This window comes from Ambystoma mexicanum, chromosome 9 (assembly GCF_040938575.1).
Source record: "Ambystoma mexicanum isolate Mex_15411 chromosome 9, UKY_AmexF1_1, whole genome shotgun sequence".
Lineage (NCBI taxonomy): Eukaryota > Metazoa > Chordata > Amphibia > Caudata > Ambystomatidae > Ambystoma > Ambystoma mexicanum.
In genome coordinates, this window is record NC_090931.1 from 878,868,724 (window position 1) to 878,896,711 (window position 27,988).

The window sequence follows — 27,988 nt, forward strand, 5'->3', positions numbered from 1 at the left end:
GGAAATGAAAATCTACTTGATCAGATTTTTGTTCAACCATGTGGCATGTGCCGTTTAAACTAATATGGTTGACACTCTGTTTTAATTTTATTGGTCGGCTAGTCTGAGTCCAGAGGACCTTGTTTACGCAATCTATTAGGGGTGACAACCTTCTCAGGAGGTCATTCCCTAGTAAACAAGGGGTGCCCTCTGGAGTCACTACTATGACTGGGTGTTTCACCTTGTGTCGCCCAATTTTGATGTCCAAATCTGCAGTCCCCTCTATGGGAATTTCCTTCCCGTCAAAGTTCTGGAGTTGTCCAGGAAGAGAGGTGAGAGGAATTTGGTAATTCTCCCCCCTTCCTGCATTTAGTTCATCAAAGGCCCTTTTGGACAGTAGGGTAGCTTGGGATCCAGTGTCCACCAGTGCCAAAATTGTACCCTGCCCCTGTACTTGTACCGGGGCATAGTATCTTCCCTCCTTCTCCTCAAGGGGGCACAGATAATGCACATTTTTGGACAACTGGTGGGCTAATTTTCTGATTTTGGACATTGGGAGAGAAGAGATTTGGGCAAAACTCTGTGGAGAGTCTCGGGAATCTGAAAGAAAAAGTTGGCAACTTGAAAGAGGATATTCGAGTTCCCCTGGTTCCGGTCCTGGGCCGCCCCCCCCCCTTTTTGGAGGCAGTCATCAGGATAGGTTTGACCCATGGGATTTTGATGCTGTTGGTTCTGGGATAGGATGACGGGCGGCGACAGCTCAATCCCCACATCTACCCAGTCTATTGATTCGGTTTTAGGTTCCCCTGGTTCCGGTTCTGGGCCGCCCCCCCCTTTTTGGAGGCAGTCACCAGGATGGGTTGGAACCACAGGTTTTTGGTATTGTTGGTTCTTGGATAGAATGATGCGCGGCAACAGCTCAATCCCCACATCTACCCAGTCTGGGTTGGAATCCCTTGGGACCCATTTTTCCTTGGGAGGAGTTCCCCCATCTCTGAAGGAGAAGATCCTTTTCCCAGGATCCTCTGAGGATCCCTCTCCCACAAATTGGAAGACCTGTACCTCCTCCACAAAATGGGTCTGTTTGGGTCCTTTGTTTCTCCTACCTCCTCTCTGCTCCTTGGGTGGCAGACTTCCAGGGGTAGGAGATTTTGTGCCTCCTCCCTGGGAACCGGTGGGTTATCGGGGTGCTGCCCCCATCATTGTTCTGGAGCACTAGGTCCAGTTTGGGGCATTCTGTGCCAGCATGCCCATCTGAGGGTTCTGTTGAGCCCTCAGCATGCGGCCCAAATCCTGTGCCATGTTCTGAACCTGGCGCTCGAACTGGGAAACCCGCTAAGGCTGATATGGGGTCCTGTTTTCTCCCCTGGGCTGATCCCGGGAAGGGTAGCTATCCCTTCTCTGGTAGTACCCCTGGTTGGTAAGATTTGGGTACCCCTCCACCCTTGGCCTCCCCTCTCCCGGATTAGGTTGTCTGGGCTCAGGAAAGTAGGGAAAGAAGGATGGATGATTTTGGGGCTGGAAGTTGGGTGGATACCTGGGAAACAAGTTCTGCCCAGGATTTGGTGAATTTCTGCCCACCTGGGGGAAGTGCGGAGGGACGTTCCCTGGGTTGGGCGCTTGGTTGGATCCCCCCCTTGGGCCGGAGGAGTCCACACATAACCCAGGATTGGTCTGTTTCCCTTGTAGCAGGGACTTACATAGTCAGGGGAGCGAGGGACCCCATTTGTGGGATTACCCCCTTGACTCCCGGTCTATGACTGGCCCGAGGGCCTTCTGGGCTGTGAATTGTTCGGTGCAGGCAGGTTTTTAGGCCCCCCATCTCCAAATCTAAAACGGGGGCAACCTTTACCTCTGCCACCTTGGCAGCAGCAGGGGTGCTGTTGGTTTTGGGGTTTTTGGGCTGATGGAAAAACGTATTAACAAATTGCTTACTGTTGGTGCGCACCCTTTTTGTAGTTTGTGCAAAAGCACGCTTTAACTCCTGCACAAATTCTTGCGGGCCTGATCCTCCCCACATTGCAAATTGTAGGCCACCTTGCGAGCCTCTTGAGAATTTCTATGAACAGAAAAATGTTTCAAGATGGCCGCCCTATAGGTGGACCATCTTGAATGATTTTGGTCCTCCAGCCCCACAAAGAAACTGGAGTAATCTGTGGAGAATGTCCATTTGACGTACTGGATGCAGCTAGTGCTGTCCTTCAAATGGAAAGTCTCCATCATTTGCTCATAAAGCTCCAAGTGTTCCCAAACAGAATACTTGGCGTTCTTGTGATAAGGGGTGATGACATTCCTTATTGCCTTGATCTGCTTTAAGGGGTCCTTAAGCAAGGCCCTTTTTGCCTTATTGGCCTTTTTGGTTCAGGTAACCCTGGTCCATTCATCCTCTGACTCAGAAGCACTGCTCCCAGAGGTGCCTGTCTGATCATCCAGGTTTTCCCGGATTCTGCGAGCCTGGGAATGGCTGGCAGAATGTGGGGACCTGGTCTCCTGTGTCCTGTGACGCTCAGAGGAGTCTTCAGATCCCTCCTTGCTGCCAGGATTTGATGGGTACCCCCCCCCCCCACTGACCTAACTGGGCAGGGGTTTTCAGGATGCCCTTAGCGGGACTACTCTCCTGGGGTTCCCCACTAAATTGCACGGTGCTGGGGTGCCCATACCCGAATGCCCGCCCATCCATTCCTGGGAGGTACTGACCTATGAGCCCCATACTTTTGGCTGGATAGTAATCTGCCATCCCCGTGGCCCTGCGCTCATGTGCGCCATGGGACATGGGGGTGGCAGAGTCCAAGGACTGGGAGAGATGAAGGCCTCTGGTACTAGGGCTCCTGAGGTTATGCTCAGGTGTTTCCCTTTCCCAGCGAACTTCATCTCTATCAGCCCCTGCTCCCTGTTGCAATGCAAGAGCCTGCGCTTTCAGTTCCTCAGTTAAGGCCTTTCTAGACTCTATCAGTCTCTCTTGCCTGGCTACCTGTTGCTGGAGCCTATCAATGTGCTGACAGAGAGCCTCATTCTCTCTCTGTGCCTCCTGATTGGTCCTGGAATACTGGGCCAGTCTTTGCTGCAGGAGGGTTACCTCCTGAGTCCCATCCCTACTGGCCTGCTCCTTTCTTGCCAGAGCATCTTCCACCCTCCTAGTGTGCTCTAACAAGTTCTGATGCTCTTTTTGGAGGTCACCCAGTCCCTGGAGGGCCAAGCGGTTTTCTTGAATTTTTCTTTTTAAGTGGCAGACTTCATGGCCTAAGGTATCCCTTTCCTGAGTAAGAGCCTCCATCTGTACCGCCAGGTCGTCCCTCTGCCGTTGAAGGGCACCAGCTTTCTGGCGCTCTTCATCAAACTCTCCCTGGGTATCCAGGTCTTTCAAAATCAATGTATTGCTTTCCTCTTTCTCTCTGTCTAGTTGGATTTGCAGGGTGGCTACCTGCTCTCTGCATGCCTTGTTGAAATTAATCTGTTGCTCCAGCTTTTTCTGGCACTGCAGTAAGGAGTCCAAACTGTCTTGGTGCTCCTTCTGCAAAGCCAGAATTCTGGTATCCTGGTCAGCCTTTTCCTGTTGCAGGATATCCATATCCTCCTTTATTTTAATAATATACTGCCTACTATCATTTTCTGACTCCTGGCTCCTGTGCAGCCTCTGCTCAGAAGGGTCCAGGTCAGATTGAGCCTTCTCTAATGCCATCAGTGGCCTATTTGCCAGATCTTGGCCTTCAGCACATTTGTCCTGTATGGCTCCCATATGTAAATATAAATATGCCGCTACCCTGGCAATCTTGTTGTGCTCATCCTTGGCCTTAGGGGCCATATATAGTTCACTCAGGGCCACATGTAAGGGACCCTGATCTCTCCATATATCTGACCCTGTTTCAGTGATCTGGGGTGCGATTGCCTGCAACCAGACCGCCTGGTCCTGATGAGCCCACTCACCTCTCACAAATAGCTTATGTAAGAGGTGTTCTCTGGCTATTTTGATATCTACCAAGGTCGTCATTCTGGAACTTGATTTCCTTCCTGACTTACAGAAGTTTGTATTTTATTTTGCAAAACAGACCGTTTCCTTAGAGCGTTCCTTTGAGGGGTGTTTTTACAGTGTTACACGGCGTGGTGATCCAACAGAATTTATACATCCTGTCAGTTAGCACACTGTATTAATCTGCACAAGTGATAGATCTAATCCAGAATCCCCGGCTACGAGTCCCCACTCTGTTAATGACTCCAATCAAGCATTCCCACTAAGTCAGTGCCTGGTCTGGGATTGCTCAAGGGAAACCCTTATTTATATAATTTAAATATTTGTATGACAAGTTATAATCTGGATGATGAACCCTTGTATAACGCCCCTCTCTTAGAATCCCCTGACCCTACTGAGCCAAGAAGTAGGTTTGTTTTCCAAATTAAAAAGGTTTATTGAAAAATTAAACAATAGATATATATCACACTTTTATAAATAAATTGATAATTGATAGCACACTGTGAATATGAGCAGTAATCAGCAATAGGTAATCCTACAGTAGCACAGTTCTTGGTTACTTATGAATAAGAACAGAGGACTAAGGTAGCAGAGAATGCTTTATATGGTTCAAGGAAATGCAAGGTGGGACAGAATGCAACACAGAAATAATTTGATATGATTTCAACAAGAGATAATTTGATCACTTTTCCTTTTGACAATTCACCCCCCGCCCCTTTATGCAATATAAGGAAATGGAAGGAGAGCACACAGTCTTCAAGAACACCAACAAAAATGCAATACAAAGTTCCAATTATCCCCAGCAAGCTAAAGAAACAGGGATGATTTTAAACGCAGGCAAAGTACTTTAAATGTGGTATGCAAAGAAGGGAAAAATATGCTAAAAATGATTTTAATTCCCTATAAGAGATTCAGGGTGGGTGATAGCTACTTCAAATTAGTTCAGGATCACTTTAGCAATGCTCTATGAATGATTGTCAGGTTGCAAACGAATTTCATCAAAGGAAAGCGAGAAGCTGCTATTTTGGACAAGTGAAGAAATTTGAGCCAAATCGCAAATCGCGGCACTTTTTCCGAGTGCGTTGAGCGCGATTACGGAAAAAGTATAATGAATAGAAAGTCGGTTCTGGAAAATCTCGCTTCTAGCACAAACGGTGCCGTAATTAGTGCCAAGGTCCCTTTGCGGGTCCCAACTTTAACGGCTGGTCTACACCAGGTCGGTAAACCCTTACCGCCTACCGTGTAATGAGGCCCTAAGCCTCTGGATCCCTAGAGGATCGAGCCTCTCATGGGAGGAAGCTTTTCAAAATTCTCATTCACCTGGTGTATCTGTCAATCCGTTTACATGTGATTTTAACGAATCACAAAACAACAAAATCATTTTTAACTAACCAAAAATGTCAACAACAAAAAAGTATGCATTCTCGTTTTTGTAGTTTTTGGGGGCCCCTTTTTTGTATTCATACTTTTCTCCGCCCCCAAAACTAATTTTCCCATTCTCAACTACATATACAGTTTTAAAAAATATGTTCTTTTTTTGTGGACGTTTTGGGTTTGTTAAAAATTGTATTTGTTGTATTCAGTTTGCCAAAATCACAATACTGTCAATCCTGTTAGGTTAAAAACAAGTAGCAATACCCTTTCAGGTAGACACAGGAATGGTGAACAGTAACTTAAAACGGCTTGACCATGTACTACTCTAACGTGACCGAGCATTGCTACTTCACTCGGGTAGCCCTACACTTGTCCTGACCCTAGTACCCCACGTTCCTCTGCATCTGGAAGCGACTCGTCTCGTGCAGCAGCTGGAAGATGGCCAAACCCAGCAATGCTAGTAGTGCTAGGCCCGAAAGGTATGGGCCATGTATTGTAGAACAGAGCTGTGTTCACACTAGACATAGAGGCACCTGCAGCACCAAACGCCTACAAAGGGAGCATAGCAAATTTGAGAGACATAGAAAGACAATTTGGAACAGGGAAACCTCTTCTCACTCCAGGGATACTGACATACCTCCCACCACCCTAACTCTACACTCAGCACCCACCACAATAGAACGCTGCTACCCCTCACAATTAATTTGGCCTAGCTGCTCACATAATCTCACATATCAGCACAACCTCCACTAGAATGCAGCTACCCCATGACAATTCGGATACTACCTCTCTTACATAACCTGCACACTACTCACAGCTTTAGAATGCAGCTATTCACCACGAACAATCCGGTCTAGCCGCTCACATACCGAGTGCACACATGCACTATTTGCTGCTCTCACTATCTCCACTGACCTGGATTCCGGTTTCCGAGGGTGTTCAACCTACCGCGCGCTGAGACCATTCCAGTGGTAAAAGGCCCTATACAAATGCCCAATAACAGTAGATACAATTTACCAAGTACTGCTACCATATGCCAGGGTCTTTACACACGGTATCTGGTCATTGCATCTAATGCCATTCCATCGAATGCCATGCCATCCATCTTTTTCCATCTAAAAAATGTGCATTGAATGCATGTTTTTTGGGGGGTAAAGGGTTCATTTTTGTTCAGGTGGATATTATAGGTTAAAAAACAGGGGTTTGGTGGGGTACCCTCTCACCCCAAAAAAATGCATTTGCTGAACATTTTTTAGATGGTAAAAATTTGATGCAAATGCATTTAGATACAAGGAATTTGATGCAATGACGATAAACCCTTACACAGCTTTTATAACTGTTGCCATTTTATGCCCAGGTACTTTCGTTATAGCTGTTCCTAGCAAATACCCATCCTGTCCCACGCTAAAACCAAAACTGTTGGCTTTGCCAATTCTTGTTATGTGGTATTCGGTGCCTTAAACCACGCTCCAGCTCCCCCCCCCCCCCCCTCCCACCCAATCAGGGACAACTATAACTCAATACCCATAAATATGAGGAAAGCAGGGTGCGGGCGTGCGTAAGATGGCGGCGCTGTGGAGTTCTGAGCTGCAATAGTTGAGCTTTTCGAGAAATGATTTATTTTTTGATGCTCTCTGTTTCATTGCACTTTCATCTGGTTTATTTTACTTTTAATTCTTGGTGGAAGGTTGTTTCATGATGTAATATGATTTCATGCTCCATAGGGTGGCCGAATTTATTATTGTACGATTCGCTGTTTTCCTTTGTGTCCTGGGCGGAATGGCGAGGCGCGGTGCGCGCGGCGGGACCTCTTCACGAGAGCCTTCTGAAGGCAGGCAGGGGGTGATACTAGATGCTAATTCAATGGGGCAGAGCTGCCAACCCTTCAAGGTTCAAACCCGGGGCACTCTGGATCCAGAGAATGCAACGGTTGCGGCCCAGTCCCGGCGCCTCGAGAGCACCACGGCGGTGACGGATGTTGCATACACGCGTTTCAAAAAAACATTCACAGCAAAGCCCCAGATGACCTTTATCGGGGCGTAAAGGAAAATGCATGGACAAGGGTGTGTTCGGAATTTCTAAGAACTAGTTTTTCAAACAGCGTTTGCGTGTATTTATTTATTTATTTCGTAGCACAGTAAATAGCCGGGCTGCCAGTACTTCCCTGCACGATAGCCACCCGTTTCCATTTCACGGATGCCATGGGCTTCTGTCTTCAAGGTGCCATTTCACTAGGAAAGAAAAGCTATATTGGAAGTCTCAGGGGAACAACAACTCTGACTTACTCCATGAGACAGACGAGTAACCCTACCAAAAAAATCTGGATTGAAAGTGGATTGCTACTGGATTTTCCCAAACATTTAAATCCTCTTTAAATCCTATTTAACTCCAGAAACTCCCATTGTACTCAGAGGATTGCTTTTGGCTTCTTTTTGGCTTCATGCACCCTGAAATATGTTAATTAGCAATCCTCAGTGGAATGCAATCCCAAAACAATCCAAGCAATCCAATCCCCAAACAATCCACTAAAAATCCCAAAACAATCAAATCCCCAAACAATCCACTAAAAATCCAAAAACAATCCAATCCCCAAACAATCCACTAAAAATCCAAAAACAATCCAATCCCCAAACAATCCACGAAAAATCCAAAAACAATCCAATCCCCAAACAATCCACTAAAAATCCAAAAACAATCCAATCCCCAAACAATCCACGAAAAATCCAAAAACAATCCAATCCCCAAACAATCCACTAAAAATCCAAAAGCAATCCAATCCACAAGCAATCCAATCCACTAAAAATCCACTCCCCAAACAATCCTATAAAAATCCAAAAGCAATCCAATCCCCAAACAATCCACTACAAATCCAAAATCAATCCAATCCCCAAACAATCCTATAAAAATCCAAAAGCAATCCAATCCTCAAACAATCCAGCAAAAATCCCAAAACAATGCAATCCCCAAACAATCCTATAAAAATCCAAAAGCAGTGCCATCCCTAAATAATTACAAAAAGCAACGGATTACAGCTGGCTTCCTTTTGGCTAAATGTACCCTCGTAGAGATCCAAAAGCAATGCAATGCAATCCCCAAATAAACCTTTTGAAATCCTAAAGCAATTAATTTAGTCACCAAATAATACTTTTACAAATCAAAACAACAAGCAATCCCAAAAATATCCTTTAACAATATAGTCATTGTTTCGGTTTATGAGCTGGAAATAAATTTAGGAGTTTAAACAAAAATAATGTTTACTATAATCCTGAAAAGAAATGCTTAAAAACACATTTGGTGCACCTTGATGAATTGGGCTTTAAAAGCGTCACTGTGGCTCGATTGCTGCCCATTTCAGAGAGTTGCATTTTGAATTGCCTTTAGAACAATAGTGATGACTAATTAGGTCACAGTCATTTAGGTAAAATGGCCATGAAAGTCAAGACCATGTAATGGCATATAAACTATATTTTAAAAGAAGCGACACAGTTTTTTTTCCCCCCACTATATTTATTAAAAAGAGGCAGAGGTTCAATCGGACACTGTGTGCATAGCACAAAAACACAACTGTAGCAATCCCAAACACGGGTGCTTCACAATTTAAAAATAAAGGGTGAGAGGGGACCCAGAACCAGTCCGGTTCGGTCCAGCCCAGGGAGCAAGCGTGATAGGGGACACGGAACCAGTCCAGGGGTGTCACACGAGTATACAGGCCCAGCCTAGGGAGCAAGCGAGTCCGGTGGGGACCAGCCCAGGGAGCAAGGTTGAGAGGGGAAAGAGAACAGGTCCAGGGAGTCACACTAGTATCCAGGACGAGGCAAAGAGCAAGGGAATGCGCAACTACACTTGTGTAGAAAAGACGAGGTTTGGCTCCTTCTTCATCCGGTAGTTCCCAATTTTGTTTTGGAGGGCTTTTCTGCACTCGGATGCAGAGAGTACTGGAAAGCCCATTTCCCTGGCTTTAACATGGATACATTCTGAAATGGAAAAAAGATTTGTGTAAAAAGTTTGAAAAGAGCAAGCAAAGTACTTTTTGGTTGACACATGGCTGTGAGAAATAAAGCATAGACAATTTTCACTGTACACCCTCTAATGTGCTTTCGTAATTCCAATTACTACATTTCTCAAAGCTGTCAATCTGGATGAAACCATGGCAATTCCTTAGAATTTAATATAGATTAGTGTCACTTCCCCAGGAAGTGGCTCTCCGTTTATCTTCTTTCCCATTTCTTTGCATAATTGGTATATTGTGAAGAAATTACCAATCTCGTGTTTCCCCCATGGACAGTGCATTGGTAAAGGAGCCATACAAGCAAAACAAATACACAGGGTTTGAAATTGAGCGGAGCTGGGGGCTATTTAGCCCTGTTTGTAGCCTTGAAGAGCCTGGTTAGCTTTACACCATGCCTACCAGGAGCTAAATTTGGCTCCCGGGCCAACTGATGCCGATAACATATACCTATGGGAATTTAACTATGTGCGTGCTTGCTTTTGTAACAATCTAAAAAAATAACATAGGACACCACTATGACATTTGAAGCTTAACGGGTCATAAGTAATGGACAAAGCAATATGTTTGCATGTGGGCATATAATGAGTGATGGACAATAACCGGTTAATACACGAGCCACAGTATTTGAGCTACCTTTCCCCCCCCTCTGACACAGTCTAGAAGCCCTATGGCTTCATAGGAATGTTGGGGAGGAGGGTTTGAGATTGGGGTGGAGACACAGAAGCCTACAACCGATAGTATTTGGATAGAGAAAAAGCATTTATTTATTTCATAAGGGCACACACCAACTTTTGTTTAACTCTAATGGCACTTACCTCTGATGCAGTTGATGGACCAGGGTTGGGATTTGCATCGGGAAAACTTTTTCTGTGGCTCCCGTCCGCCTCCTCTATATCCACTGAAGGGCCAGTTCCAAGCAGTGCTCAGCTGCTACCTGCTAACGGGAATCCACTGTGTCCCAGTAGGCTGAAATAATAGCACAAATATTAATATTACACATTTTAATACAGTACGCATTCTAATGACAATTACCAAGACCCGGAACCAGCGCAGGGAGCCAGATGGGAACCCAGACACAGCCCAGCAAGTAAGGAAGTTCGTTAGGAACCCACCCATGGAAGAGTCTCGGGCAGGTGCCAGTCTTGCCTGAACTTCTGAAATGGTGAACACCTAGGCACACAAAGCAGGTAGGCGTTTGGTTATTTGCTGAAATATTGACTGCCCATGGTCATTTTAATCCCTATGGCCATTTACACCCAGATCCTGCCCCTCCCAAAATACCTCCTTATGGGAACTTTGAGCTCACTTTAATCAAGCCTTATCAGACTTTGCGCTTAAAGTGCCTGCCTGTGATTTTCAAAGCAGTATTCTAAGAGTTAATTACTTAATTGGAGTTGTAAACCCACTACTGGTGTGATAAAAAATGTCTTAACCAGGTCTGCCTTCAGCCACAAAGCAGTTCAACGAAGCAACTGAACAAGTCTGGAAGTGTTAAGATGAAAAAGAGTAGGATATACCCTAAAGTATGGGTGCATAACATACGGCCCGCGGGCCAGTTGCGGCCCGCCATGCCGTTTTGTCCGGCCCGCCAGCAACAAAGACTTTCCTAATGGAGGGCAGCCCGCAAGCAGCATCGGCCCGCCTCCATTAGGAAAGTCTTTGTTGTCTTCCGGGCCGGACAAAACAATGGCCCCCATTGGTTCAGTGCACACGAACCACGCAGCTCCTACGAGCCACGTAGTGCGTGTGTGCTGATCCAATGGAGTGCCAGCACTACGGCTGGCGTGGCCAGTAAGGCTTGATGCGGAAGGCATTTCAGCCTTGCCCCGCCCACGCCAGCCGTAGTACCGGATCTCACCAGCAGGGGGGGGGGAGAAAAGGAAGAGAGAGAGAGAGAGAGAGAGAGAGAGAGAGAGAGAGAGAGAGAGAGAGAGAGAGAGAGAGAGAGAGAGAGAGAGAGAGAGAGAGAGAGAGAGAGAGAGAGAGAGAGAGAGAGAGAGAGAGAGAGAGAGAGAGAGAGAGAGAGAGAGAGAGAGAGAGAGCGCGCGCAAGTGCAGTGTGTGTCGAGATGCGGAGGGGGTGCGTGTGTCGGGTCTGACTGAATGTGTTTGTATGCAAGTTCAGTGTATGTTGAGATGCGGGTGTGGGGTGTGTGTCGGGTCTGCCTGAATGTGTTTGTGTGCAAGTGCAGTGTGTGTCGAGATGCGGAGGGGGTGCGTGTGTCGGGTCTGACTGAATGTGTGTGTGCAAGTGCAGTGTGTGTCGAGATGCGGAGGGGGTGTGTGTGTCGGGTCTGACTGAATGTGTTTGTGTGCAAGTTCAGTGTATGTTGAGATGCGGGTGTGGGGTGTGTGTCGGGTCTGCCTGAATGTGTTTGTGTGCAAGTTCAGTGTATGTTGAGATGCGGGTGTGGGGTGTGTGTCGGGTCTGCCTGAATGTGTTTGTGTGCAAGTGCAGTGTGTGTCGAGATGCGGAGGGGGTGCGTGTGTCGGGTCTGACTGAATGTGTGTGTGCAAGTGCAGTGTGTGTCGAGATGCGGAGGGGGTGCGTGTGTCGGGTCTGACTGAATGTGTGTGTGCAAGTGCAGTGTGTGTCGAGATGCGGAGGGGGTGTGTGTGTCGGGTCTGACTGAATGTGTTTGTGTGCAAGTGCAGTGTGTGTTGAGATGCGGAGGGGGTGTGTGTGTGTCGCGTCTGCCTGAATGTGCTTGTGAGTTTGTGTGCTGAGTTGGGGGTGGGAGTTCGGGTCTGTATGGGTGCATAGTGTATTGGTGTATGCTTGTGGGTTTGTGTGCTGAGTTGGGGGGTCGGGGGGTTCGGGTCTATATGGGTGCATAGTGTATTGGTGTATGCTTGTGAGTTTGTGTGCCGAGTTGGGGGGTGGGGAGTTCGGGTTTGTATGGGTGCATAGTGTATTGGTGTATGCTTGTGAGTTTGTGTGCCGAGTTGGGGGGTGGGGAGTTCGGGTCTGTATGGGTGCATAGTGTATTGGTGTATGCTTGTGAGTTTGTGTGCCGAGTTGGGTGTGGGGGGGTTTGGGTCTGTATGAGTATGTATGCATGGTGCATGCTTGGTGGCATGGGGCATAGTGTTTGGTTGGGGGCCATGGTGTTTGGTTGAGGGGTGGGGGCCTTGGGGCATAGTGTTTGCTTGAGGGGTGGGTGTCATGCGGCATAGTGTTTGGTTGGGGGTGGGGGCCATGGGGCATAGGATTTGGTTGAGGGATGGGAGCCATGGGGCATAGTGTTTGGTTGAGCGCCATGGGGCATAGTGTTTGTTTGAGGGGTGGGGCCAAGCCTCCCGCCACGCCACGCCTGCTGCGCCTACCGCCCCGTCCACATTTACTTTTCGGCCCACTATAGCCATCATGTAAGGTACTTTTGGCCCACTGTCAAAATCAGTTGTGCACCCCTGCCCTAAAGAATAACCATTTTACTCAAATGTATGTTGCTTTATAACTACTTCTGCTGTTCAAATACAACATTGTGCTTTTGTCAGGCTGATTGAAGAAACTGAGCCAGGATAATAATAATAATAATAATTTAGCATTTATATAGTGCTACGAACCCTCAGGTATCCGAGTGTGTGTGTGGTGCTCATTTATCGACCACGGAAGGATAAAAGGCTGAGTTTGGGGCTGCCGGGATTCGAACCTGCGTCAGCAGGCTCTGCACAGATGTCAAAGAGACTGCGGTTTGAGCAATCATCTCCACCAGCTTGTCAGAGGTGCTGGGCATTCAGTGGAATGGACCTGGTCGTGAAATGGCACCATCAATGTGCAACCGCATTCATGTGCCATTGTTCAGGCCATTTGCCAAAAAAAATTGCAAAGACGAAAGCAAACCAGCCATTGCTAAGTGCTGAAGACAGACATGTTTACATTCCAGTGGTTGCGAATGTGCATGTTCCATGCCACAGGGGGGGTCTTGCAACAGCCGATTAAGGAAAGCAGGAGGCAATATTTCTAAGGCATCTGGCAAGGGAGAGGCAGCCATGAATGTAGAGCATCAACAGGGAAGGGAAAGATGATTCAAGGGGAGATGGACCACCACGGTGCCTGCCCATTTTGCCCCATTTATCTATGGGGGCGCACTCCCAACACCCACAATTACTTAATTTTCCCCTACCCCAAACCCCATAACAAAAATGCAGCAAAAAAACCTGGCAAAACAGCCTTTCACCAAATGCAGTGAAACAGCTGTGACCAACTACACAGAGATGATGGCACACGATGTAGAGCTAATGTGTACTCGTGTGAAACGCCTCAGGTTATCCTTGTGGATATCTTTCCAAACCACCCCCCCACCCCCACTTATTGTCCCATTCAAGTGCAGGCTCCCAAGTTGGACCTGGGGAAAAAGGGGCTACATATGCACGAACTTTCTTAATCTGTATGAATTTCTTAGAGGACAGCCAAATGCGGGTAAATTGAAAGGGATGTGTTCGTTTTGAACACAGTCGTGGCCTCAGTGAGCTTTCAAAATACACAGTTGGGTCAACATATTCATTAAATTAGCCCCCCCCCCCATCGAACCCCACAGATGCTGCTCTAACTGCACAGCTTCCAAAGTAGGATTTACGACTATAGGCTCCTTTTCTTTGAGGTGCCACCCATGCGTCATGTCCTATACAACGGCCCCTCCAGAAAACTCAGCTGGTTTTGTGATAAAGTGCAGTTGTGCCAGTAAATCAATTGCAGTAGGTCTAGGCGCGCCCACTGCACCCCTTCCCTCCCACACTGCCTATGATACACATACACCCAATCCCAGCTCCGAGTACAATGGCAGCTGCATGGTGCGTTAATGTGTTTTGGACTGAAACTCACAAAAGCCATAGCTGGCATATATGACGCTGGATCATTGAAGTCGTATGAAAACAATGGAGCACAATGTTGCAGACACGTGTGTATATTATATGTTCTCCTGTAAAGCTCTAGCCTGCTTTAATATCACTTGTAAAGCAGGTTAGAGCTGCGCCGTGTGAAAGTAATGAAATGTGCCAGCAGCTCTAACCTGCTTTACAAGTGATATTAAAGCAGGCTAGAGCTGCGCCGTGTGAAAGTAATGAAATGTGCCAGCAGCCTGTTATCCAGGGAAGGAAAACATCCCGGTGGCATGCAGATAAACGCACTGTGCCGGCCTTTAGGAGAACATATGATATCCACCAAGGGTCTGCAACAGTGCTCCCTGCTTGGAGGCTCACGGAGAAATGGTGTCGCTGGTCCAAGGAGGCGGATGGGGGCGCTGGACGTGGGGAGCGCGCACTGCAAAGGCAGAGTCTGCCTCATAAATCAACACAACCTGTCTGACTCCCGAGAGACACACTCCTCACTATGCAAAAGGCTCACTCTGAAATAAAGCCTAAAACGTGTACATCAGCTCCTTACCCAATGATTCTGGCTTTGTTTATCGATCCCAGCAGCATGATCCACGCTCGAATCTCGTCCTCCATTGTCCAGTGTTCCCAGGTGGAAGGAAAAAACGCGCTGCATCGCCTTACGAAAAAAGCCCAAAACAAGCTGACTCCCACCCAAATTAACCGAAAAAAGCAAGCGCACATGTAAACGCCATGAGTGGGTTTCAAAAGTAAGAAACAGCACAATTCATAAACATAGAGAAAACACACATATACTAAGTTAAAATAAAAAGTAGTGTTAGTGGCTTGTTATTACTGAGAAAGAAGTCAGTAAAAAAATCCCCAAAACTCCTGCAGCCCAAGACAGGCAAATCGTTGCTTGGAAAAAATCCCCCAAATCCAAAATAAATGGAAAAAAAATCTGAAGCTTGAAAACTTTTAAATAAAGACACAATTCTCTCAGATGTCACTTTGTACATTTCTCAAAACTGCCATTTTCTAATTTCTGAGCATTTCTCAAAACTCTACCATTTCTGACTTACAAAAGTGTCTTTATGCTTTCAGTAAATCAGAAAAGTGGTACAGCCATCTGGGAAATGTGCAGCTTACATAGGAAAGACTTGCACAATAGATGTTAACGATACCTCACAGGCACCATATTTTAACTCCTTTTTGCGCTCTGCAATGAGAATCCCCAGGCAGTGCCTGTCCTGCACTCCTCAGAGGCACTATGGCCATTGTCAGGCCATATTAGGGACACTGGAAGCTTTGATGTCTGTACCCCCACATTCTTAATGTCACAGAATACAGTGCTTTTAGGAAAAGTGTTGTTCCACCAAGGAACAATACTTTTCCAATTTTACATGGACTTCAGAATTGGGCCCATGTTTCTGTAAAGTGAAAAGCAGTTTACATTTTAAAAATGGAGCACCTGCAGCCCAGCAGGTCTGCCAAGGCAACCTGACCGGAGATGTAAGCTACATGGAGACAGCCCAGTGAGGGAACTGCAAAGCCCTCCACCAATGGTCCCATGCCCTGACCTGCACGATTTCATATGAAGAGAGCCATGTCTACATTGCCAGGATGCTGCCAGGCCTGGACTGGCCTACAGGGCAATGCCTATATATTTTTTTATTTGTATTCCGGGATTTGTAGTGCCATTACAACGGCAAGACTACAAGTCCCAGAATGCAAACATAAAATTAGGACAGTTACACGTTTTCAACGATCTGTGTGTCCCGGATACGCATTTTTATTACAAAGTGCTGTGTGTGTGTGTGTATATATATGTATATATGTATATATATATTTCATTCAATAAAAAAACTTTGTTAAAGGGACGTTATGGTTAAGTTGCACTAATAAAAACCTATGAAATTCAATGAAAAAAACTTTGTTAAGGGGACGTTATGGTTAATTTCCTATGGGTTTAGCAACTTAACCATAACTACATGGCCGCTACAGCAGGCCATGTTATATATATATATATATATAGTGGTCGTACTCCAGTTCAGGAAATCAGCCCATCAAACAACAGCAAGTTCGTTCACTTATCCAGTATATATATAATTTGATGTACAGGGTACAAATGGGGACAATGGTTATATGTTGCACAAGCGAAAACAGTAAGACTGGCTGTCTATGCATTTCAAATAGTGTTTTAATAGTCATAGTGCTGAACGTATTTAGAAGGTGCCATTTGCTGGACACATGAGTATGGTGTGCACGAACTGAAATAGTAACAAGTATTATTTTTTTTACAATTGTGTTCCTTTCGTATGAAGGCTATATTGAATCTGAACAAATATCAGGAAATATATTACTTCATGAAACGTTTTGTTTTACATGTTCAATACATCTTGGATTTTTCCCGGTGCAGCACCCAGTACCAGGGGCGCCAACTTGTGGTTATCCCGGGGACAGCCGGCAGCAAAAAAAGCCCAATTTTAAGAATAGTTTGCGATACAAAAACATGTTTCATGGTGATGCTCTTGTAGTAATCGGCAAGTCATCCCAGAATCATCCCCAAATGATCAGGGCCAAACATGCTCTTCAAGTAATCAGCAGGTCATCCCAGAATCATCTGGGGCAAACCTGTTGATGCTCTTGACGTAATCGGCAAGTCATCCTAAAATCATCAGGAACAAAGAGTTTTCTAAAATAGGGATGATGTTGGCATCCTCAGCAAGTCATCCTAAACCCATCCCCAAATCATCACCCACCATTCTGAGACATTTGCTGATGACTTTAACAGCGTGATGACTTCTGATGATGTGGGAATGACTTCTAATGTAGTTTGATGATCATCGGATGACTCCAGGATGGTCTCTTAACTCATCCTTTTAGACCTGGGTTTCTCGACCATGTACGTGTTGCCTGCCTGCTCTGAGCCACTGTCCTTTGATCCAACAGGCAGTGACACCCAGTACCCCATCTGACCCTTCTACAGGGTCATTGATTCTGGCAATTTCAGTACTGTGGTCAATGGCCGCAACATTTTGCAATGTGTTTTTACAATACATGCACGGTTTCTTCAAAGATCCAGCTCCGGTCACTGTGGTACCAAACTGTTTAGTGTTCAACCCTCAGGCGCAGCGTTTAGATGGTTTTAATGGCGCGCTGAACAGTTGGAAGTAAATAAGTCACGCATGACACAGGATAAGCTTTGCGTTCAAAGACAGCAGTGAGATTGAACTGCCATTCTCTTTTGCCCAGTAGACATATATTTACAGTTGGCTCCTTTGACGGCAGTTGCAAGTTTGTGCCCCTGCCCTGGAAATGGGAGTAGGAGACATACGTGGAACCGGCTGTGCCATAAATCTCCAGTTCATAGTTGTGCTGGGCTAGATGGGGAGTGCGCCTGCTTGTGTTGACGGGTTAACTTTGTTTCTCGATCAGCACACTGCTCTGGGGCTCACCTCCTGAATTCCTCTCTAAACCTCCCTCGGCAGTCCCTCGGGCCTCAGAACAGGCCCGTCAGAGCCTCCTTCCTTTCCAGCATGACTTTGAAGTCAGATTATTTTTTCCCGCATCTCCCCTCCATGCCCCTCGATATTGGTGGAGTGCGCAGTGCTCCAGATTGTGTCCAGATACACATCCACATAAATAAAGGTGCCCTAAACGTGTGCACACTTACCTCTGGTATGGTATTTATCCAGTTTTTCGTGCCCACAAGGAGCACGGCCACCACCGTATCTTCTTCTTCCGCCGCCATTGCTGCCCACGCTGCCAGACCCGAGAAAAAAAAGCCGAATGACCCTGCAAAAGAAGCCCAAAACAAGCCGACTCCCAACGAAATAAGCAGGAAAGAGCACTCATTTAAAACGCTGTGGTTAGGTGTCAAAATTAAGACATTTAACAGAATACCATAACTATACATAGAACACAGAGTGCATACCCAGCAAATTTAACCCCACTCTCCTCAGAAACTCTTTTTTAAAACACATTTTGTTATGAGGAGCACAGTTAAATTAAATTCTCTTTATTAGTCAAACAATGACTAAATGTAGGTGACCATATTACTACCACAAAATACATTTTGTTGTGTGTCTAAGCACATTTGCAAACCCCATGGAGCTTAACTACAAAAGAGGTAGCAGGCACACCTCTCTAGAATAAACATGGCATAATAACCTGTTCAATGGTTTTTACCCACTTGAGAGTCCGCAGCCATCACTTTTTGCTCACTGTACTTTTCACAAAGGAGGAATACCCATTTGCATATCAGTCTTTGTCCCGCCCACAAGGACAGTCCAGCACCAAAATGCCAGGCAAACCTCCTTTGAACAAGAGTACCAACAGCAACCCCATACACGTGTTTCAGCCTTGTTGGGTCCCATCAGTGAGGTGGAGCTGTGCCTCTCTGAGCACAGTGAGCAAGGGGTCCACGTCTGTGTTCTCCCAGGTAATGTAGGATGACCAACCCCAAGTTCCTTGAAAAAATACAAAAAAGGTAGCAGGCACTCCTCTCTAGAATGAACATGGCATGATAACCTGTTCAGTGGTTTTTACTTGGAGATTAGGCTTATATTACTTCTGGTACTTGTAGCTTTCCAGTGAAAATGGGGAGGAGGATGGGGTGGGGCAACACAAATTGTGCTTTTTTTCTTTTTCGTGTTAAACATATTTCTATAAGGAAATGTTTGTCAGCATGGTTTATCATGTGATTTGCATACTTTTTAAGCCATCTCCATCAAAACCCAGACATGTCCACAAGCTGTAGCTGGGAAGATATGTGGTTAAGTACTTTAATTGCAAGACTGGACTCCAATCCTGATTTCACCACTTCCCTAAAGTGTCTTATCATGGGTAAATCATTTTGATCTTGCTGTCCCCAGTCTAGTATACCTTGAAATTCTGAGACGATAATAGTCTCCAGAGGCACAGTAAGTGTGTAATATACATTTAACAGTTGAGACACTGCAAATAGGCCCGTCAACGATCTTGCAGTTTTACCAGTGCAATGAACGGGAGAAGACAAGGGAGAACAGACAGAGGATCTTCAGGCACGTTGCATTTGCATCGTGCAAGTGCAATGGGAAAATCGGCAGCTATTAACCCATGGCTGTATTTCTGGCTCTCCATTATGATGTATGCACCCCACAGGTGCCTCAGACTGTTTTGCATTCTAAGCAAAGGGTCCCCCAACCATCATGTTGAATTAGGCCCCCATACCTCTTCAGCCAGGCCTGACTATAAGACTGGCCTACATTGTACATCCAGTTTGGACATGTTTGCTCACTGTGATATGGAATTTTTAAAGCTAAACCCAAAAGGAGTGTTTTCTTAGGTGGGGAGACTAGAGCTGGGAGATCCCAGCGGAGCTCGGGCCAGCACAAGCCTCACCTAGGACTCTGGCCTAACCCCCCATCGTGGCCCAGTGCGTGCCAGAAGCAAGTGCCGGCCATGAGCCCCACCTGGTAATCATATTATTTCTTTTCTGCTTGGTTTACTTACATCTGCATAACAAATGTAAATTATTTAAGCGTACCATACATAGTATTTATTGTTTGGGGTAGAGACAGTAGGCTATTCAGGCATGGTTTGCTGCCAATGATCCAAATGTCACAAGGCATAGCCGGAATATTGTTATCTTTCTCCCTTATACTCTCATGCCCCCTTTATTTTGTCATGAGGTGCCTTGAAACACCATTTTATGTGTAGGGGACTTACAAAGTATCCAATAAATAAAAGAAAGAAATAAAATAGTAATTGCGGGTGCATTCTTTTTTTTCAAACGTAACAGAACAGATATACAGCCGGGGGTGGTAAACAGAGGAGCACAGAGGAGGGGTACAGCTGTACCGGGTGGCAGGCAGGAGACAGTCAGCCACCATCCAGCGAGTCAGGTGGCGCGATGGGAGATGGGATGGCCGAGGTGTTAGCATTCCTTCTACCCATTGCTGCAAATTGATACACCCTGAATGATAGCGACTGGGCATTATTTACTGGAGAAATTAGTTAAGTGCAGTTTGACATTATTTTTCCAACATTTAAATGGAGTAAAAATGTGTGCCTATGTTACTGGATTGTTTTTACAGAGATACAAGTTTGAAAAAATCAAAAATAAATCTTCCAATGTAGCCTTGCTTGCAAAAGAATCCAAAATAAATGCAGTAAAAATGTGTAGTGTTGCTGGATTGGTTCTATTGAGAAACAAGATGAAAAAAATACAAAATAAATCCTGTAGAAATGCCTGCCTGCCAATTAGTGTTAGTGGATTGTTTTTTACTGAGAAACAAGTCAGTAAAACTCCAAAATAAATCCTTTAGAAATGCCTGCCTGCCAATTAGTGTTAGTGGATTGTTTTTACTGAGAAACAAGTCAGTAAAACTCCAAAATAAATCCTTTAGAAATGCCTGCCTGCCAATTAGTGTTAGTGGATTATTTTTACTGAGAAACAAGTCAGTAAAACTCCAAAATAAATCCTTTAGAAATGCCTGCCTGCCAATTAGTGTTAGTGGATTATTTTTACTGAGAAACAAGTCAGTAAAACTCCAAAATAAATCCTTTAGAAATGCCTGCCTGCCAATTAGTGTTAGTGGATTGTTTTTACTGAGAAACAAGTCAGTAAAACTCCAAAATAAATCCTCCTACCCAAGGCAAATAAATCCTTGCTTGAAAAAATCCCCAAAAAATCCAAAATAAATCCAAAAAAAATCTGCAGCTTGAAAACAAGCCAGAAGCAATCCCAAAACAATCCAAAAAGTGGATTTCTTTTTTACTAGGGAAGTCAGGAGTACATCCGAGTCTCTAGTGGCGAATTCATTGTGTATCTAAGAGCGTCCCTCCAGGAGTAAGTCAGAGTTACTACTAGTCACTTCTCAGCGGATCGTAACCAAAAGGCACACTCCAGTGCCGCAAGAGACACAGAGCCAGAGATGTTGCTAGCAGGGGGGAGAGGATGGGCGTGGCTGAGGGGGCTATAGCCCCGGGTGTTTTGGTTGTAGCCTCGGATAGAATCTCAGGAGCTACAGCCAAAAGGCTAGCTAGTCCCGAGTCCCGCCAGTCCCGACAATAGCTTAGCCCCTGATCTTTTCCAGGCCTAGCAACACCCCTGCGCAGAGCTGGAAAGTTTGCGCGCGACAGAGGGAGCTTAGATGGAACCAGGGTTCTGTGTTTTACCAGGGAAAGTATTTTGAGAACAAGCCCTCGTTCTCCATTTCTGAAGAATGCCACATACTGAGGTACTAACCCTGATGGACGTTGCCCCGCTGCACTTATTTCTCATGCTGCACTGGGACATGTCCTCATTTTCTTTTGATGGGGCACCTGGAGTGGGAATGGGGGCAATAACATATACCTTCCCACTCGTACTTCTTAGCTGTCCACCTGCTGCAGACAAAAGGAGGCCTGATCCGCATTCATGCTGGGCCTGTGAAGCAGCAGGGGGCAGGCGGTCACGCGGCACCAGTAGCCGGCACGCCGAAAATACTAGTGCTCCCGCAGCTGACAGTTTTGGGGGATAGTTGGTATGGAGTTGGAGCACAGTGACCGATCTTTATATATGTGTTGAAACATTGTAAAAACATGGGTGCAGAGGGGTCGTTTTTCCTGCATACTAATAGGCAAGGCGTCTAGATTAACAAGCATTGGCAAAGCCAACAGTTTGGGCTTTCGTGTAGTTATGTGATAAGCATCTCCTATGCACTGATATAATGGCTGTGTCTATGCCCGCCTGCTCATTGCTGGCCCTAAAAGGCACTGCTATATAAGGCAGGGAAGGTAAAATATTGGATGTATCCAGGCCACTCAAGGAAAGAGTTTTTATGACGTTGGTTGGATTCCAAGTTAGGATAAAGACTGCTTTACACGGAAGCAGGAATTCATAACAAAAGCGAAAGCATGAGACTGGATATGAGCAGGTCGGAAGCCTCGAGAGGCTCTGTGCTTTTCCCAAACTAAACTTTACATACCTGACCCCTCAGCGTTATTTGATATAAATTCCACCTCCTAAACTCAGGAGGATCTCTCTGCACCTAAGAGTGCTTCAGAGGCCCACCTCAGCGGTATGTGGGTCGTGGTACGGCATTGAAAAGGACAGACTACTGCCACCTACGTCAGAACCCCAATGTACTGAATGTAACAGATCCATTCTGACATCATGTAAGACCCTAGAGACATTATATCGGTTCCACCCGGGGAAATGTGTGTCTACTTTGTCTACTATTTATGGAAATCTAACTGATACTCGATAACTTGTATCAGTCTTATGAAATTAATCTAATGTGATACGTGTAATGGGATGATAACATTTATGTTAATTGCTGATGTATAGCATAGTGTTTTTAGGTGTATATGTATGATGTAACGTGTTTTACCAGTTTTATATAGATTTTATGTTAGTGTGAAAAGTTTGCTATTAAACTCAAGCACATTTAATAATTTTTTTTTTAAATCGCTGTGTTCCACTTCAGAACTGGCCCTGCATTCTATGACTTTTTTTTTTTAACCCAATTGTTCTGAAATGTGTTCTCTAAAATGCAACATTTGGACCCATTAGTTTGAAAATGCGATGTAGAGGGGAACCTAGAAATCCCTTCAGTTGGTTTCAGGTTCGTGCGCTGAACTCGAAGCGGTCAATTCCGGGAAAATATTTGCATTCCCACACCGTTCCAAATCCACCGGGCTGTTGTGCTCAGAACAGATGTTGCCTAAACTGTGGTCTTTAGGACCCAGCATCATCTGAATGCTCCTCCGCTTGTGATGAGGAAATCCATGTTGTCTATAGTGTCCAGGAGGTTAAAGTGTGGGGCAACAGAGCACTTGGTGCCATTCCAGCACTAAGAGAAGCACAAGCTTTGCATAAAAGTCCTTCCCATGACTGAGAAGCTGCAAAGCCCCTGGTTAGACTTGAACCGGTAGGTTCTGCACCTTTAGAAGAGTTTGTGTCCTGGGAAGACACATGCAGCCCATTTGCTATTTGTTCAATGTACATTGCTTCGGACCCATTTAGTAAGGTTTTGAGACGCGACTGAGAAGACCCGCGAAAGCCCTGAGACTGTGGGCCTCATTACGACTTTGGAGGCAACCATGCCCTTAATAAGGGCATGGCTGCCTCCAAACTCGGGTCTGGGTCCGTGGTCCCTGAATGGGGAAATACTGGGCCATTCCAACCTTGGAGGACCCAGTATTTCCCCATTCAGGGAACACATCCCCATTCCAATTTCAGCCCCCATAGGGCTCAATAGGAATGGGGAGGGAGCTAACAACGGGCCCGTTAATAACAGGCCCATTGTTAGCTCCCTGGACCCCCTCGCGGGACCCGCAAAGGACATCTGGCCTGACCAGACGTCTAGAGCGGGTCCCGCAAGGGAACCTCGTAATAGGGTGTAATGGGATTAACTGCACCGGCACTTTTACCGGCGCCGTTAAACCCATTCCGCCTGCCTCGTAATGAGGCCCTGTGTCATTGAAAACCTGTCTTATCCTTTGGCTGTGTAGACCCTTACCCATTGTGTTCTTTATTTTGTGTGTGTTTATTTACAGCCCGAGACAAATAAGCTGATTAGACAGTGGCACATGTACAAATGCCATTTGTATGTGTTGCCTCAAACGTTCTTCTCTTGATATGTTATAACTTGATGCAATGCTCTGCGGCAGAATGTTACTATATGAGTTAGGCAGTCAGACCGGAGCAGCGAAGGGAGAGTGTGGGTATCTGGTGCATTAAACTTGCGCATTGGATGCTTGTGGCTCAGCTCTTCATTTGTTCCCTGACCACAAGCTCTTCCCGTCCTCCGTTGGCACCAGCGACCAGGCCTCAACACCGACACTCAGCTCGGCAGCTTCATGGCTCACAGCGACACAACTGCTCACGTCCTTCTGCGAGTCTCATTTAGAGGGCACTGCGGTAGCAAGTGCATGGCTCATCTGACCCCGGCGGTAACATCTCAGCTGTTTGTTGTGTTTTTCTCTTCACTTTGCACAAGAAGAGCCCTCGGAATGGAAACAGTGTCATTTCTCCCAGTGGAACTAGCAAGTCCTCTTTGACAGGCATAAGAGGATTCCTCATTAATGCAAGTTTTAAGCCAGCCCTGAGTTCATTTCCTATCAGTGGGCATGGGACTAACCAGAGCTACTGGCAGGGGGCACAACCAAAGATTGCCAGGGATGTACTGGGACTTCACCTAACAGGTGGTGGTCCTCACCCCAAATGAACATCCCAGTCCCATCGCCCAGCCTAATGCAACAGTAGAAACAACATACTGTCCAAAGGGCATGGCTGCGTCCAGTGTGTGCAAGAGACTACAGGAGCGGAGTAGGCGAAGAGAGAGAAGGGCAGTGCGGATGTGAAGGGGTATGCAAAACATCCAATGGACAGACTAATTCACCAAATGAAGAGGACGCAAGCACGCAGCAAAGTCCTGAGACCAAGTACATGAGCAGGTGAGTAGAATAAACAGTGTGAGAGAGAAAGGCTGATGCATATTGGAGCCCATTGTCCATGGTCCTGTCCATAAAGACTTGAATCATTATAAGGGTGGGGCTCAGGACAAGTCAAAGATTATTTGGTAAAAAGAAAGACTTGAATCATTTCAATGCTGTGGGAACACGGTGTAAGCCATGAAATATGCATGTTGGGACTGAAAACTATGTTCCCGCCACAAAAGCCTGGCGTCATTATAATGCAACAAAGGCTCGGAACAGGTCACAGAACCATTGTTGTAGAATCAGAGAGAAATGCTTGAATCATTTCACTGCTACGGAAGCCCACGCCAACTCATCAAACCCTTGGCAGAGAGAAAGCGTGATGCAAGTTGGGACCTGTTGTTTCAAGTCCCACTAGGAGAGACTTGAATTATTATAACGCTAAGAGAAGTCCAGGCCAAGTCAGAGACCCACTGAAGCGAGAAAGCTAGATGAATTTAGGAATACAAGGATCATGAAAAAGTGCACGGTTATCTGAGTATTTCAGGGAGGTCATTACTTCAATGATGGACCCCAAAAATGTCCACCATTTCAATGTACGACGCATACTGCAATCCCCATCCTGCAAAAGAGAAAAAAACAAAGGTTAATACAAATGTACGTAAACGGGCACAAGATCAACGCGTCCAACCTCCCCTTTCTGCCCCTGCTGGAATGTGCCAGAAAGCAGGTAATTTAGGCACAGAAAGCATCAGCTAAACCTAGCCATACGTCGGCACGAGGAAGAACGGCACCTGGGGAGTACAGGGTATACATCTCAATGGCACTTTGGCAGTATCTCCAGAGAAGGTAAGTACCACAATCCAGAGGGTTTTACATTCCTGTTCAGAGTCCTTGGGCCCATAGAAGTAGATCCAGGGGTAGGAAAGGCAGCTGGAATACATGAGCCCAGGAGAAGATGAAAGGTAAAGATCCAGGAGATGCAAGAGTAAAACAGGGCCTCAAATAGTAGAGCTGGAGAAGGTGTTGAGCAATAAGGAAACAAGACTGAGAAGCCTGTGGCAAAAGGGGACGAAGCAAGGGTTTGGTTGTCTGGGGATCAAACGTGGTTCCTGAGTGATCTTTGTTTTTTTTTCTTCTTTTCATTCACATTTTATTAAGAATAATAAACATTCGGGTCAATACAGCAGTAATAACCAAGATCAGAAACAATTGACCATTGACCAACTCTCATTTGCAAAAACACTTATCAGTGAATGTTTACATAAAGCCATCCAATAATTTATTGGTTTAAAACATGCTGTGAACATTCAATTGAACAAAGCAAGGACAGAAATACTAATTCAAATGATTACTGCAATGGATGCAATTCAACTTTCACATCAGTGTAAAAAAGGGCAAATCTTGGGGTTTGTGGTGTACAGCGAGGGAGTCATTCTGGCTAACAAAGTATCTGAAAGGGCTCCATGCAACCAAAAGGTGGACATCTCACGCTCGCTTAAAAGAAGCCTCAATTATGCTCATTGCTGCAGCAAACCATATTTTAGCCCACCATTCCCTTATATCAGGGCCAATTGTGAGCTATTACCACCCTCGCCGAGACGAAGAGATGGGTAATACGTTTGGAAGATGTTCTCACCACCTTGTATAGACCTCTTGGACCTTCATTCCCGGTGGGTCAGTAAGCAAATCAACTTCAGTAATCACTTTAATCTGGGCGAGTCCCTCCTTCCAATAGGTCCATTGGAGTGATATTTAGGTGAAACTGAGCACCAAAGGCCGGGACAACAAAGTCCATGAAACTAGCAGAAGGTCGAGGCAACGTGTGTCCCAACACTAGTGGCAGAGACAAAACAGCATTTGTATAAGGCAGTGTCCAGAAACAAAGGGAACTTGACAATCGTCTTGCAGACCCCAGTGCATGGAGAAGCTGTTTTGCTGAGCAGTGAGCGTGTCAAGGCCAATTCACTGGCCGTCCTGACGTCACACAAGGACGTCTGGGAAGTGTAGTCCCAGACGTGTGCATTTCTATCAATCATCCCTTGCATATTCATTTCACACCAGGAGCAGAGCACGTTTTGAGGACTTTAACGCAATTGCCTCACTCTCGCCGAAAACTGACTTTTCCCCCTAGCAAAGGCCTGGCTGTGCATGGTTAATGCAGGAGTAGGCCATTGAAACGAGCACCAGGAAGTGATGCTTGACCATGGCAAAGGGGTTCCCACCAATCCTCTTCAGGGCTGTAACCCTTACAGCTCTGCTACACTGCAAGATCATGTGATGCATGCAGGAGTCAATAATAGCATTCACCTCATAATCAGGGTGCACTAATACCTTGCGTGGGGCAGTTGAACAGGTATGTGCGGTTCTGGTTTGTGTGGTTTGAGTAGAGAGATGTGGAATTCGTTGTGGATGGGCCAGCATGGGGGCAGCTGGAGAGCATAAGGACTGAATTCACGACAAGTATGAAAGGGTCGGGATGTTGTATATGAATTCCCTTAGGTTGATGACCTTAAAAGGGAGACCACCTTAAGGGAGAGAAAGAAAGGAACCGTGCAGCGAAAAGGAGGGAGGCAGAGGAGGGGCTACTACACCCTGGGATACATGTCTGTTAAGAAAATAAAGAGAATTCCTATCCACAACTGGCTCTGTCTTTGATTGCGTGAATCAAGCCATCTTTCCCACTCCTAGAGCCTCTAACCTGTCTCTGTGATCCACTCGGACAGACCGACATTGGTGATAAAACAGGGACTGACATACTGCAGAAGGAATCTGCGGGTGCCAAGGGTGCAATGTCTGCCCGCATGTTGCTTATATGTTTATTGTATGTGCATCAGATTTGTTGTCACTTGGTGTGAGTCTATGATGCTGTGGGCTGTTTCAACAGCGCTGGTGACCACAGAGGCAGTGATAATGTACATACTGATCAAGGTTTTGATAAATTCTTTCAGTCTGGATTGTAGTCTGTGGGTGATACCCTGATGACAGGAGAGTGGAAAAACATTGCCAGAAGTGAAAGGAGAATTGTGGTCTTCAATCCGATAAACATATGGATGGAAAGCCATTAGGATGGAGCCCCTGATGGTGGGACAGGGCTGCAATTTCGTGGGTCACTGAGTACTACCACACAGAAGACAAATTCTGCCATCTTGGTGAAGGAAACCACCAACACCAGAATGCTAGTACAGGCATGGTCCTTTGAAAAGTTCACAATGTGCCCTCATCACACATGTTGGGCCACCAGCACCACTGTTTTAGTAACTGAACCATCTTCAGTATCTCTGGATGGGCTGCTGCTTTTCTGTTATAATGCAGAGTGCATTATTTGACTATGAAGTCATGTGTGGCAACAAGCAACTACCATTGAGCTTTAATTATAATTATAATTGGTATTGGTTATTTGTAATGTGCTTAATACCGAGAGGTTTCTAAGCG

At 45.8% G+C, this 27,988-nt stretch overlaps 1 protein-coding gene and 1 long non-coding RNA gene across 2 annotated transcripts in view; one reads left to right on the forward strand and one right to left on the reverse strand.

The window, feature by feature from the left end:
• Positions 1-27,988, forward strand: part of IQCA1 (IQ motif containing with AAA domain 1) — a 1,010,495-nt gene that overhangs the window by 494,074 nt on the left and 488,433 nt on the right. The window lies entirely within an intron of this gene.
• LOC138488730 (uncharacterized) lies at positions 8,807-14,853 on the reverse strand. The gene is made up of 3 exons (XR_011274706.1): positions 14,715-14,853; positions 10,145-10,295; positions 8,807-9,294 (listed from the first exon to the last, which is right to left on the reverse strand). It is a non-coding gene; the product is annotated as an uncharacterized lncRNA (long non-coding RNA).